General features: G+C 45.0%; 1 protein-coding gene across 1 annotated transcript in view; it reads right to left on the bottom strand.

The window, feature by feature from the left end:
* Positions 1-13,018, bottom strand: part of ASIC2 (acid sensing ion channel subunit 2) — a 1,207,018-nt gene that overhangs the window by 596,199 nt on the left and 597,801 nt on the right. The window lies entirely within an intron of this gene.

Genomic DNA, 13,018 nt, shown 5'->3' with positions numbered 1-13,018 from the left:
GTATTTTCCTCGTCGAATTTCCTGGAGCCCTGTCTTGACAGAATGCAGACTCTCAGACATAACAGGGCAATCGTGTGATAATTATATATATAAAAAAGTCTAGCAAGTATTAAAAGATCACTAGTTCAATAAGCACATGAAAGCTCAAAGCAGGATTCATGCCATTAACTCAAATTACATGAGCCGTAAGTCTTCCATCGCCTTCCTTTTAGCCACCACATCAAGGAAAAGAGGCTCTTTCATTGGATTATTAAAAGGATTTAATTAACATGGAATATTTCACAGGCAGACAACCTATGACAGAATAATTAAAATATAGTTTGTTGAAATGCACATTAATTGGTTACTAATTATCATGTTTCGTTCCTCTTTAAGGGATAAAGATATGCTCAGGGGGAGACACTGCTTTATGCAGACACACATCTCCCTGTTCATTTGGCTCAGCATTTAATTAGAAGGAAGGACAAAGTCCATGACGTTGCAGATCTAGGAAACTGGAGCAGAAGTCAGAGCGAACAAGCAAGGGGTGTCACTTCACTCTGAGCAAGCAGGGTGGTGGGCAGAGAGCTAGACTGGGAGTCTACAAGCCTGGGAGCCCCTCTCCTACTCTGCTCTCAATCCCCTATGCGTATTTCCCCTGCTTAAAGCTGCTCATGGACCCCGCACCATTATATAAATTCCAAGTCCCTGCCAGCCGGAAAGTTACGGTCAGGCCCTTGACTCTCTTCCCGAGATGATTCTCTGCCTTGTCCATCCCACTCAAGCCACCCTGACCATCTCACTGGACCTTGAACAAATCAAGTTTGTAATTACCACAGAACCTTTGAACGTGACATTCCTCCAGCCTGGAATCTCTTTCCCTGAACATTCATATGGGGCTTCTGCCCATGATTCACATCTCAGTCCAAAAAACTCCTCGGAGGCTTTCCCTGGTCACCCAATCTAGTACCCCCACCTTATTCTCTATCTCATCACACTCTTTTATTCACAGATGTAAAAAACTATCATATTATCTTAGGCATTTATTTGTTCGCTTGTGTATTGCCTGTTTCTATTGACTATGAACGCTATGGAGGCTAGAACCAATCTGTCTCCTTGATTTACTGCAATTCCAGCACCTAGGACAGTGCCTGACACATAGTAAAAGGAAAGGAAAGTGAAGTCGCTCAGTCGTGTCCGACTCTTTGCGACCCCATGGACTGTAGCCTATGAGGTTCCTCTGTCCATGGGATTTTCCAGGCAATAGTACTGGAGTGGATTGCCATTTCCTTCTCCAGATCTTCCCGACCCAAGAATGGAACCCAGGTCTCCCGCATTGTAGACAGACGCTTTACCGTCTGAGCCACACATAGTAAGCATTCAGTAAATAATTGTTGATTTAATGTATGGAGATGAGGATGGAGAATAAGATCTTTGAGCATCTGTCCAGTTCCAACATTTTAGGATGCTTTGAGCTTACACAGAACCAAGAGAAACACAGAAGTTGTAGAAGACAGAATGTTTTAACTCCTTTGTGTACCTCCCTTCTGGCCCCTAGCCTTGCCCTTGAGCTTTCAGGAAGTGTTTGTAGCCTGGGGTCCATCTGGATATGCAGTTCTAGGGTTCTAAAGTATCTGTGACTAGGGCCATGACCCCTGTCCACTTCACCTTTTCAAAGCGATAATCGTGGAAGCATCAGTTTTAAAACTGATCTTCTCCCAAAGCCTTTGTTACCTGTGTCATCAACCCATTTCATGGAATTTCAACAAGACCAAGGTTCTCCCTGGGCTTTCCTCATGGCTTAGTTGATAAAGAATCCACTTGCCCAGCAAGAGACCTGGGTTCGATCCCTGGGTCAGGAAGATCCCCTCCTGCATTGGTGGGTGGATTCTTTATCACTGAGCCAACTATGTCACTGAGCCAACTGTATAACCCCTCATCTAGAGACTGGGGAGATTTCATCCCTCATAATCTACTGGAGATAAAGTGAGGGGAAAGTATTAGCAAGAGCTATGAGCTCAAAGTGAAGAAAGCAGTAACTTCTGAGTGAAAGGATCATGGTTTCTAGGAAAGGGACATTTGTAGTGAGCCTCAAGGTGTGAGTAGGAGTTTGCTATGCCGAAAATGCTATGGTGAGGTTGGGGAAGTAGGTAGTTGAGAAAATAATGGTTGTAGTAAAGGGAGGAGGGGGCTACATTTTCGGCAGGGAACAGCTACGTGTAAAGACTTTGTGACTGGCCTGTAAACTATCATGTAACAAGAGTATTAAAGAATAGGAGATACTGAAGCTTGGCCTGAGCTTATTTTAAGGCTAAGGAATCTGGGCTTTTTTTCCCTACACAGGAGGACTTTTTTTCCCTTGGTGATATTTTTACACCTAGAAAAGTAAACAATATTTATCTTAAGCTCGTTGCCGACAACTTGAATACCAAGATAGTGCCAAGGAAAAACAATCACATGTAAACCCGCTGCAAAAAAAAATAATTGCTCTTAACAGGCGGTCGTATGTCTTTTCAGCACTTTTCGGATGAATATATATATATATATATGCTAGTCTAGCTTTCCCCAAATGCCATCCAAAGAACATTTTTGAGCTAGAGAGTATCACAGTCAGGCTTGCATTCCAGAAAGATCCTGCTGGTAGCCGTGGGGAGGAGAAGGCCCAGCAGAGACTGCAACCGGAGGTCAGGATGCTGTTTGTTCTTGCTCTGGTGCAGGGGAGAGATGAGGAGGACCTGGGTCAGGGCAGGACCAGCGGGACCAGGGAGGAAGGGCCAGTGTCTCAGCAGCAGAAACACACTAAGAGGCGGAAATGCTACCTTTGTGAAGTCAAACCAGAGGTCAAGGGTTGCATCAATGACCAGTAAGAGGCTGCTAAGATCCTCCTCTCCAGGCCCCTGGTTCATTTTCTAATCTGACATGCAGCATGATCTTCCATCCTAGAACATTTGATTATAGCATTGATCTCCCAGCAATTCCAGATTCACTCAGTGCACGCTCCCCCCCCACCTCCCAACCCCCCGCCAAAAAAACCCAACTCTATCTCTTTCAGAATTCTGTGGAGGAGGGACTTCCATGGTGGTCCAGTGGTTGAGAATCCACTTTACAGCGCAGGGGACACGGGTTCCATCCCTGGTTGAGGAACTAAGACCCCACATACTGTGGGGCAACTACTGAGCCCACGTGCTCTGGAACCCTTGGGCCACAGCTAGAAAGAAGTCCCCGCTCCACAATGAAGAGCCTGCGTACTGCAGTGAAAATCCCACGTGCTGCAACTAAGTCCCCGCGTGTGCAAAACAATAACTAACTAAATATTTTAAATTAAAAAGAAAAGAATTCAGCTGAGGGGATTTGCCGACTGTTGGTCTGAGATGCCATATAGGCATCAGGACTCCTTTTGATGTAAAAGCCAGATATCTTCCTCTCGAGGAAGCTTTCGTGGTGGCTTCCGTGACTCAGCAGGTGCCACGTCCTTGACCTCTCTGACCTCAGCCCGGGCAAGGAAGCCTTGCTCTTTTCCTCTCACAGCCTTCTACCCTCAGCTACATCCGCCGCTGCCAAGCTGTGCTCAGAAAATGAGGGTTATCACGAAAGAGCCTGAGGCTGGCCTGAGAAATGAGATGTGCCGTGGGTGATGGAGGAAGATTGAGAGACGGGATAATTGAGGACCCGAGCACAGACTCTGCCGCCTGCCGGGATGGGCTCTCGGCGTGGACCACATTAAAATCCCATCACCCACCGCTTTCTGGTGGCCTCAATGGCCTCGCTTCAAATGCTATTTTATAAGCAGTGTTTTCAGAGAGTTAACACATCTGGAGGGTCTCTGAAAAGGAAAAGGCCTCTGCGGAATAGCTTTTCTCTTACCAGAGGAAATGAGAGATGGTTTTCCTTGTAACCCAATTTCCAAAGCCTGTTATTACAGAGCATTGGGAAGATTTGCCCCCTGCCAGGCTGAAGGAGGCGGTGCCAGCTGCAAAGGGGCCTGAGAGATGGGTTGAGTGCTCGCTGGGGGCAGGGAGGCTGGTCAAGCACCATCTCCCCTCAGTGACACGTAGGGCCTTCCACCAGCTCACGTGTCTTGCACAGATTTTCTTTCCTCAAGCCATGGCATGGGAGGTATCATGGGTGGTGCAAGAATGATAGCATGGGCTTGCCATCCACCAACCCTGGGGCCCAAGCCCAACTCTTGCTTTTTACTTACCTGCCATTTCTCCATCTGGAAAAGAAAGACTTGTACCTGTCAGCAGAGGTAAGGTGTATGTGCAGTGTGTCTGGCCCACCTGGCCCTCCATAGATTGGGTCCTATTCCCTTCTCATCCATCATACATCCCTATAGAAGATTATTCAGCCAAAGACCAATCGCATGATTTGTTCATTGCTTTAGATGACCATTTTAGGACAGTGATGTATCAAATGTCACCTGGTGAGTTCTTGACAAAGCTGGAAGCCAGGTGGCCAGTGGAATGCCACGCCAGGTGTCCCGGAGGTAAGACAGCATGGCTGTCGACTGCAGAAATGCCTCCCTAGGGAAGGGCTGCCCCAGGGCTGGGAGGGGAGATGCATTTGACGTGTCTCGTCTGCCCTCACAGTCTTGTGTCCTGAGCCCACTGGACAGGGTCCCCAGAGGACAAGCTCTGAGCAGCGGGGGCAATCAAGTCACTATTCTTTAGGGCTGGGGCTGTTCAGAAGAATGGGATCCTTATAGATCGGCAACCCTGCCCCTACCCTGGAGTGGCAGCAGTCAAGGTGGAACTCGGGCTCCAACCAGGGAACCCCAAATCAATGCAGCAGTCCCTGGTGGCTCAGATGGTAAAGAATCTGCCAGCAATGCAGGAGACTGGGATTCCATTCCTGGGTCAGGAAGATCCCCTGGAGGAGGGAATGACAACCCACTCCAGTATTTTGCCTGGGAAATCCCATGGACAGAGGAGCCTGACGGGCCATGGTCCATGGGGTCAGACACGACTGAGCAACCAAGACATACACTGTACAGGAACCTTAGGGCAAGGGGCTCCTTCAGGACAGCGAGGATGTCACTGAGAGGCTATGTGGACACAGCTCAGGGGGCCTAAGAGCAGGCTTAGGCCTTAATAGGCAGCTTATTCAAGCTCTGGAATAATAAGATGTAATGGTAAAAACTGATGAGGGCTTCCCTCATTGTCCAGTGGTTAAGAATCCACCTGCCAATGCGGGGGCCACAGGTTCAATCCCTGATCTGGGAAGATCCCATATGCCATAGGGGCAATGAAGCCCACGTGCCACAACCACTGAGCTGGCCCTCTAGAGCCCACAAGCCACAATCACTGAAGCCGAAGCACCTAGAGTGCATGCTCTGCAGCAAGAGAAGCCACTGTAGTGAGAAGCCTGCATAGCACAACAAGGAGTAGCCCCTGCTCACTGCAACTAGAGAAAGCCTGCATGCAGCAGCAAAGACCCAGCATAGCCAAAAATTAGTAAATAAAACAAACAAAAATGTAAAAATTCATTTCTTAAAAACTTTTCTTGTCTCAGAGCCTTCAGAGGTCCCAAGACAGCAAAGTCACAACTTAGTGAGGGGTGAGCCTGCCATGCAGGACTTAGGGAAGGAGGCAGGAAAACCTGCTTTAAGGCTCTTAACCTCTTCACCGCTGATACAGAGATTTTGGGGGAGAAAGATCCTTTGATACCAGCTAATCTTTGTGTTCTTTCCATGACCCAGGTGAGGCACCGTGTCTTTTATATCTTTAAGCCAAGTGATTTTCATAACACGACGACCTAGTAGATACTAGTATTATTATTCCTATTTTGGTGATAGAGAGACTTAGGTTAAGGAGATAAAATAACTTTTCCTCATGTCTCAGATGTGCCTGTGAGGCTTCAACAAGTGTATGAAAACCTGGCAGAGCGGAGGGATGCGACAGAGCAGGGGTCCCCAGCCTCCGGGACCGAATGCCTGATGATCTGAGGTGGAGCTGATATAATAATATAAACAAGCACACAATAATCGTAACGTACTTGAATCATCCTGAAACCATCCCCACGCCTCGTCCCTGGAAAAACTGTCTTCCACAAAACCGATCCCTGGGGCCGAAAAGGCTGGGGACCATTGCGACAGAGGGTTCTTCCTGTTGTTCCATAGGAACCAGGTGGGAGTGAACCTGAGTTCTCCTTTCTTCTTCCCCCCACCCTCCCCCGCAATCGAATTCTCTTTCCAAGCACAAGGCAAGCTTCCAGAAGTACGAGAACCAACCAGTAATCTAATAGATAAATTGGGCAGCACTGCTGACAGGCAGTAAGGACCGGCGGGAGAATTATATAGGGTGGCCATGAAACCTCAATGAGACGCTTCACAAATTGGAGGAAATACTTCTCAAATTGGAGGCTGATGCTTTCAACTGCCTTGGAGAGTTTCCTATGGGTGGAAAATGGTTTTAGTTGGAGACATTGTTATTTGAGTTGAATTTGATTCTACACAGAAATGACACAGTTTCCATCCTAAGTAAATTTACAGCTTAAAGAGGGGGAAAGGATTATTTTAGCATGTGTGTGTGTCAACGAGGAGGGCGGTGTGTATGCGATGGGTGAGGATCATTTGAAAAGAATGACTATGGAAGCCTGGAGTGACTAAGCAAAACGAATGGCTATCTACCTTGAGATAGGAGAAGCTTAAGGGAGGTGATATTTCAAGAAGAGCACATAGAGAGATGTGAACTTGCCTGCAGTTGCCAGTTCGGAGACCATCAACCTAATATATCAAATCCTTCTAGTTTCTGTAGTGCAGATCATTTTCCACATGGATGCTCCATCTTCTGTGTTTTATGTGGAAGGAGTTGATGGGCAATGGAGGCGGGGTCTGAAAGGAAGGAATAGTCAACCTGGCTGAACACCGGAAGCGTCACCAGGAGGTACATCTATTCCTCACCACCAGTGGGGACTGATGGTTGAGGCTGACCAGAGGCTGAGCTGGCTGGGAAGCACAGCTGAGTGACCCTTCAGATCTGACTGTCAAGGGGACTTTGGAGACTCTGAGACACAACCAAAATGCACACTGTTGACACTGAATGAAAGGGGAGGCACCTACTACACATCGAGTAGGGGCTGGGGGCTTCCAACGCATTTCCATCCTAATCCTCTCAATGGCTCTGTGAGCTATCTGCTACTATCTTCATTTCTGATTATCAGTGAGACAGAGTTAAAGACCAAATCTGGATCTGTCTAGCTCCAATGTCTATGCCTCATGTACTTATCCTCTTTTTTTCTTTCCAATACAATTTCACACTAGTTCCAGATGTCTCTGGAGGTGGTGGGAGTGATGGCACAGAATGGTCTTGGTTACCTAATCCATAATTCCCCAACTTTTGCTTGGAACTCTCCCCAAATTAGGTCTGTTAATGCTTTGGGTCTGTTGCTGATTAGGTGAATGGGGTTTGGAGAGCACCCCTTCTCCGATTTGGAGAGAATAATCCAAATCTTAGTGAAGTAAGGAAAATATATATCATTGTATTAAAAGCTGACACCAAAATCTCTCTTAGGAATGAAACTTTTAGTTTGGAACATACCATGACATATTCTCAGGGAGTGGAAAGTGAGACTGCCCAGGGACTAGGAAGGAAAGGAAGCTATTCTTTGAGAGGCAAGGGGAGAAGATTTGCTTGTTACTGTATATAGGGTGTGTATTAGTCAGAGTTCTCCCAAAGAAACAGAACAAATAGGATGTTTATACGTACACACACAGATAGATAGATATAAGAGATGTAGCAAAGGAACTGACTCACACAGTTATGGAGGCTGAGAGGGTGCAAAACCTCACGTTCGCAAGCTGGATAACCAAGAAAACTGATGGTATAATTTAGTCTTTGTCCAAATGCGTGAGAGCCAGGGAAACTGGCGGCGTAACTCCCAGTCTGAAGTCAAACGCCTGGGACCTGGAGGTGGGGTGGGCATGGCGTCAGACCTGTCATCCTAAGGCCTGAATAAACTAGGAGTTCTGATTTCCAAGGGCAGGAAAAGATGGATATCCCAGCTCAAGAAGAGAAAGACAGAATCTGCCCTTCCTTTGCCTTTTTGTCCCACGAGGGTCCTGAATGGGTTGGATGATACCCACTCACACTGGTGAGGGTGATCTTTACTCACTCTACTGATTCAAATGCTGATCTCTTCCAGAAACCCCCTCACAGACACACCCAGGAATAATGCTTTACCAAACCTCTGGGCATTCATGAAGGCTAGTGAGAAGGAATCCCTTGGTTACAGTTCAAAATAGCGCCTGGGAAAGATATTTGTTTGGATAATTTGAGGTTAATAGCTGCCTATTCCTGCAATGGGATGCCTCAGCAACAGGAAACACTGGTTTTTTAGGCATTTTATCATGATATAGATAAGCTTAGTAACTAAGGTAAAGGGCATAGCCAGAGGTTAGGGGGTTAGAAGGTGCTCACCCCGGGATTTCGCTGGTGGTCCAGTGGTTAGAACTCTGAGATCCCAATGCAGGGGGCCTGGGTTCAATCCCTGGTCAGGGAATTAGATCCTGCGTGCTACAACTAAGATCCTCTATGCTGCAACTAACAATTGTCACAGCCAAATTAAAAAAAGACTGTCATCCAGTCTTGAGCTTGGAGCAGAGACCTGGGGAGAGGGGACACTATCAGAAAGCAATTGCACAAGGAACTGAATAACTGAAGTTCCTGGGGGGGCAAAGGGCATGGGGGCAGGGATGCTGTGGGACTGACATGGCGTAGGCTTGGCTGCCTCTCCATCCACCTTGGCCCAGCACTGAGCTAAGTGGGATGATCTGAGAGTTGGAATGAGGCTAGAGCCAATTTCTTTCTGGTCGCTGTGACCTTGTTGTATTTAGAGGTCATTGAAGATACAATTATTTATTTAGAGTTTCTGTTGTTGTTGTTTAGTCGCTAAGTCGCCTTCAACTCTTTGAGACCCCATAGACTGTAGCCCCCCAGGCTCTTCTGTCCATGGAATTCTCCAGGCAAGAATACTGGAGTGGGTTACCATTTCCTTTTCCAGGGAATCTTCCCAACCCAGGGATCAAACACACTTCTCCTAAATGGGAAAGCAGATGCTTTACCACTGAGCCACCAGGCAAGTCCTAAAAAGATTTAAAGTACATTTAAATTCAGAAAATTAAGCAGAGTCCTCTTTTATCTGCTTCAGCAAAAGTTGAAACTTTTGTGAAGTGCAACAAAATATACTCTGCTAACTGGAAGTTTTGTGGCCGCACCAAACACCCCATTTTTGTAGGAAGTGTGGACTGTGGAGCTAGGAAGCTGTTCAGAGTCATCTTTGAGGGAGAGCCATTGCTGAACTTGTGGGCACTTGGTATTTCCATGTGAGCTAACCGGCAACTCTCAAGTGTCTTTTAATCTTTCCTTTCATGACCTACATGAATAGGAGCAGTTATTCTCCTAAACACATCTAGTCTCCACGTTTCCCTAAGTTACTCTCATAAGCACGTCTTTGCAAATGCTGTTGGACAAGCAAACATGTATTGGTCCATGAGCGGTGTCCTCACATCGTATGAGCACAGGGGAGGGAGGGATATTGAAGGGTCTTCCTGAAATTATCTTTGCCAGGTGTTCTATGCTAAAACCCTTCTTGATTAGCTGCTTTTGCAACATCCAACCCTTCATCACATTAGCTAACATTCACTGGGCACCTTTGGTGGGATACGTACTTTGCTGAACACTTTCTAAGAATAAGTCATTTACTGTACGTACAGCGGTCACTTTTGGTGTCCATTTTACAAATGCTGAGTCATTTATTCAATTTCTTGGCAAGTTAGTGGGAAATCATGCCCTGGTCTCAGTTCTGTCTGATTCCCAAACCCCGGCCCTTAATCTTAGAAATAGTTTCCTGTCACAAGTCTCACGGAATGATCTAAGAAACCACATTCATTAATTCATTCATTTATTTGTTTGTTTATTCAGTATCAGCTCGGTACCTACCAGGTACTAAGTACAATGTCGAGAGTTAAAAGCAGAAAGATGAGCATGGCGTGGTCCCTGCCGTTCAAGGAGCTCTTGATCTACAGTATCATCTAGACTGTCTGGGTGCAAATAGATGTTGTAAAAGGGAATGATGAGCTATAATAAGAGTCTCAGGCAATACTGAGAGTGAACAGTTCTGCCTGGGTGAGAGCACGAGTGTTGAGGCTAAGAACGGAAGGAGCATTTGGAGCTGAGCCTTAAATAATAATTGAGAATTCTTGAGAAGAGAAACTGAAGATACCTAAAATTTAATACAATTTGTCTAAAACATACTTCTCCAGGGTTTGCCAACTCAGTGGATGGTGTCAACAACAATCTCATTTTCAAGCGGAAAACCTGAGAGTTTTGCTTTACACATCCCACTCCATTATCTCCACAGCTAGCCCATCAACAAATTCTGTTAAATATTCCTCCTAGAACTCTTTCAAATACATTACTTATCTCCAGATTGCAAAACTACCATCCCACTGTAATCTATCACCGTCTCTCACCAGTGTCTTGGCAGTAGATTTCTAACTGGTCTTCCCGTATTCACTCTTTTTAGCCTCCTTCTCTCTACAAAGACTAGTCTATTAGCTCATTAAGATCATATTTTCCATGGTACACTGTTTATAAAATAAGCTTTGAAGCCTTTACTAAATTCAAAATTTGAGTCTTCTTGGAGTCTCTTTCTACTAAGTATTTTTCTTTTGCTAATGGATTAGATTTTCCCATTTCTATTGATGTCTAGTAATTTTTATTGTATTCTGAGCAATATGAATGATGTGTCATGGAGGTGCTAGAGTCCGTTATCTTTCTCTGAAAATTTTCAGTTTTGTTCCAGCAAACTGTTCAATTTCTGGCAGATGACCTTGAACTTTGAGAGGCTTGGCTTTATGCTTTTTGTGGGGTGAGAGATGCTCTGTGAAAGGACAAGGTGTTTTCCAAGCTCCTCTAACTTCATAGGAATCAAATTGCAAAATCTCTCGTGGATCTTGTTGAAGTTTATTTTCAGGCTCTATTGGAACAGGTCTTGAATAGTCCTGACCCTAGAACCAAGGTCAGAAAACTTTTTCTTAAGGGCCAGATAAATATTTTAGGCTTGTGGGCCATATGGTCTCTGTAGCAAATTGTCATTGTAAACAAACAGGCATGGAAGTATTCCAATAAAACTTTACAAACATAGGTGGCTATGCTTATCAATTATATATTACAGGAGCCATAATTTGCTGACCTCTGCCATAAGACATGGTCCTACGTCTAAGGCAATGCCTTTAACAGGATTGTCAGGTGTTAACAAGGTCTCTGCCCTCTGGCTGGGCTGGAACTTCCTTATGTTCTAGAACCACTCAACCTCCTGTAATTCCACTCCACTCTCAGTCTTTTTTTAAAAGCTTTTTTAAAAATGTGGACCATTAAAAAAAAAATCTTTATTGAATTTGTTACAACACTGCTTCTGCTTTATGCTTTAGTTTTTTGGTCACTGGGCATATGGTATCTTAGCTTCATGACCAGACATCAAACATGCATCCCCTACATTGGAAGGAGAAGTCTTAACCACTGGACTACCAGGGAAGTCCCTTACTCTCAACCTTGTAACAACCTTCTTGGTAAGCTTTATGCAGTCTTGCCCTATGCAATCCCATCCCAGACCTTCCACCACAGAGTTCTGGGGACCCCCTCTGTGATGGCTTGCCCCACAGTTTCCAGTCACTTCAATAGTTTCTAAGTCGGATCCTACCTCCTTAGGTCAATGGGGGTATCATGCTTTGTATGGGCTCTGACTTCCTACGTCACAGAAAATTGTCCCTAGACAGAGAACTGAAGAACACGAGACCTCACCTCATGATTTTCTCTTTTCTCAGGGATCATGGTCTTGTCTTGCCCATCGCCACTGCCAGAAAGCAGTTTGCTTACATATTCTGTCCAGTTATACAGTTATTTACGGCAGAGGGCTAGTTCTATGCTAATTTTTCTATCATGGTAAATAGAAGAAATTCCTAAATCTACACATGTCCTCTTCAATCTAGTCTCCTCTCTGTTGCCAAAATGCTCTTTCCCATCTAATCATCAAATCATATCCAGTGCCCTCCCTAAAGTGGTTCAAAGATTTCTATTGCTTTTAAGATAACACCAAAGGGACAGAAACTGTTTTTGCCCATCAGTGAATCCCAACACTCAGCATGGCACCTTCCCTAGAACAGGTATATAAGAAATATTTTTGAGCAAGTGAATGAATGAGTGAATGAATGAGAAATGATATCTTGGGCAAAGAAAATAACATGAGCAAAGATTAAAAAAACATAAGACAGTATGGAAAATGGTGTATCATTCAGTAAAATTCCAACTCGAGAAACTGACTACAAATGATTCAAATGACTTCATGTGTAGAAAATATTACGATTGAAGATCATAGCCCTGAATTGTCATTTTTCAGTTACCAAAGACCTGAAATGATTTCCTCAGCATGAAGTTCTTAAGCTGACTAGACCTGTCTAATCAAGGCAAAGAAAGCTTTCCTTGGACTTGGGGTGACTGCACTCACAGATGGAGAGACAGACAGACAGGTGGACATGTGTGTAGGCAGAAGGAATCACCCATTTGCTAAAAATATAAACCCAAACCCATTTTTCACAGAAATCCTCAAAGAGCAAACAGATCGATAGCAAGCACACCATTTGTGTAACGTTGACATCCTTTTCACATTAGAGAAAGTGAAATCACCTTGGAGACCAAGTTCTTTTTCAGACAGTAGAGGAAGTGACTAAGGGAACTGTGACTTTGGAACCAACTCAGGCCCCCAAGGATTCTCACGCTGATTAAATACATTTGACAGCAAATTTTCAATACAGAAAATTAGCATTTATGATATTCAGGGAAGGGAAAAACAGGGCTTGAGCACCAACGTCCCCAAGACCTTGGGAAGGTAGAGTGCAAAGAAGTTTAGTGGAAAGAGACGTGTGAGTCTGTGGCTTGAGACTCTGGAATAAAGAATTCAAAGGGCATCAGAGGTTCTCTAAGATGCCATTTTAACTGTGCCCTAGCAAATACTCCCAAGAGAAAGCAGCAGTGGATATGAC

This window comes from Bos indicus x Bos taurus, chromosome 19, assembly GCF_003369695.1.
Source record: "Bos indicus x Bos taurus breed Angus x Brahman F1 hybrid chromosome 19, Bos_hybrid_MaternalHap_v2.0, whole genome shotgun sequence".
Classification (NCBI taxonomy): Eukaryota; Metazoa; Chordata; class Mammalia; order Artiodactyla; family Bovidae; genus Bos; species Bos indicus x Bos taurus.
Note: the sequence above shows the minus strand (reverse complement) of the source record. Positions and strands in the feature narration are given on the sequence as shown.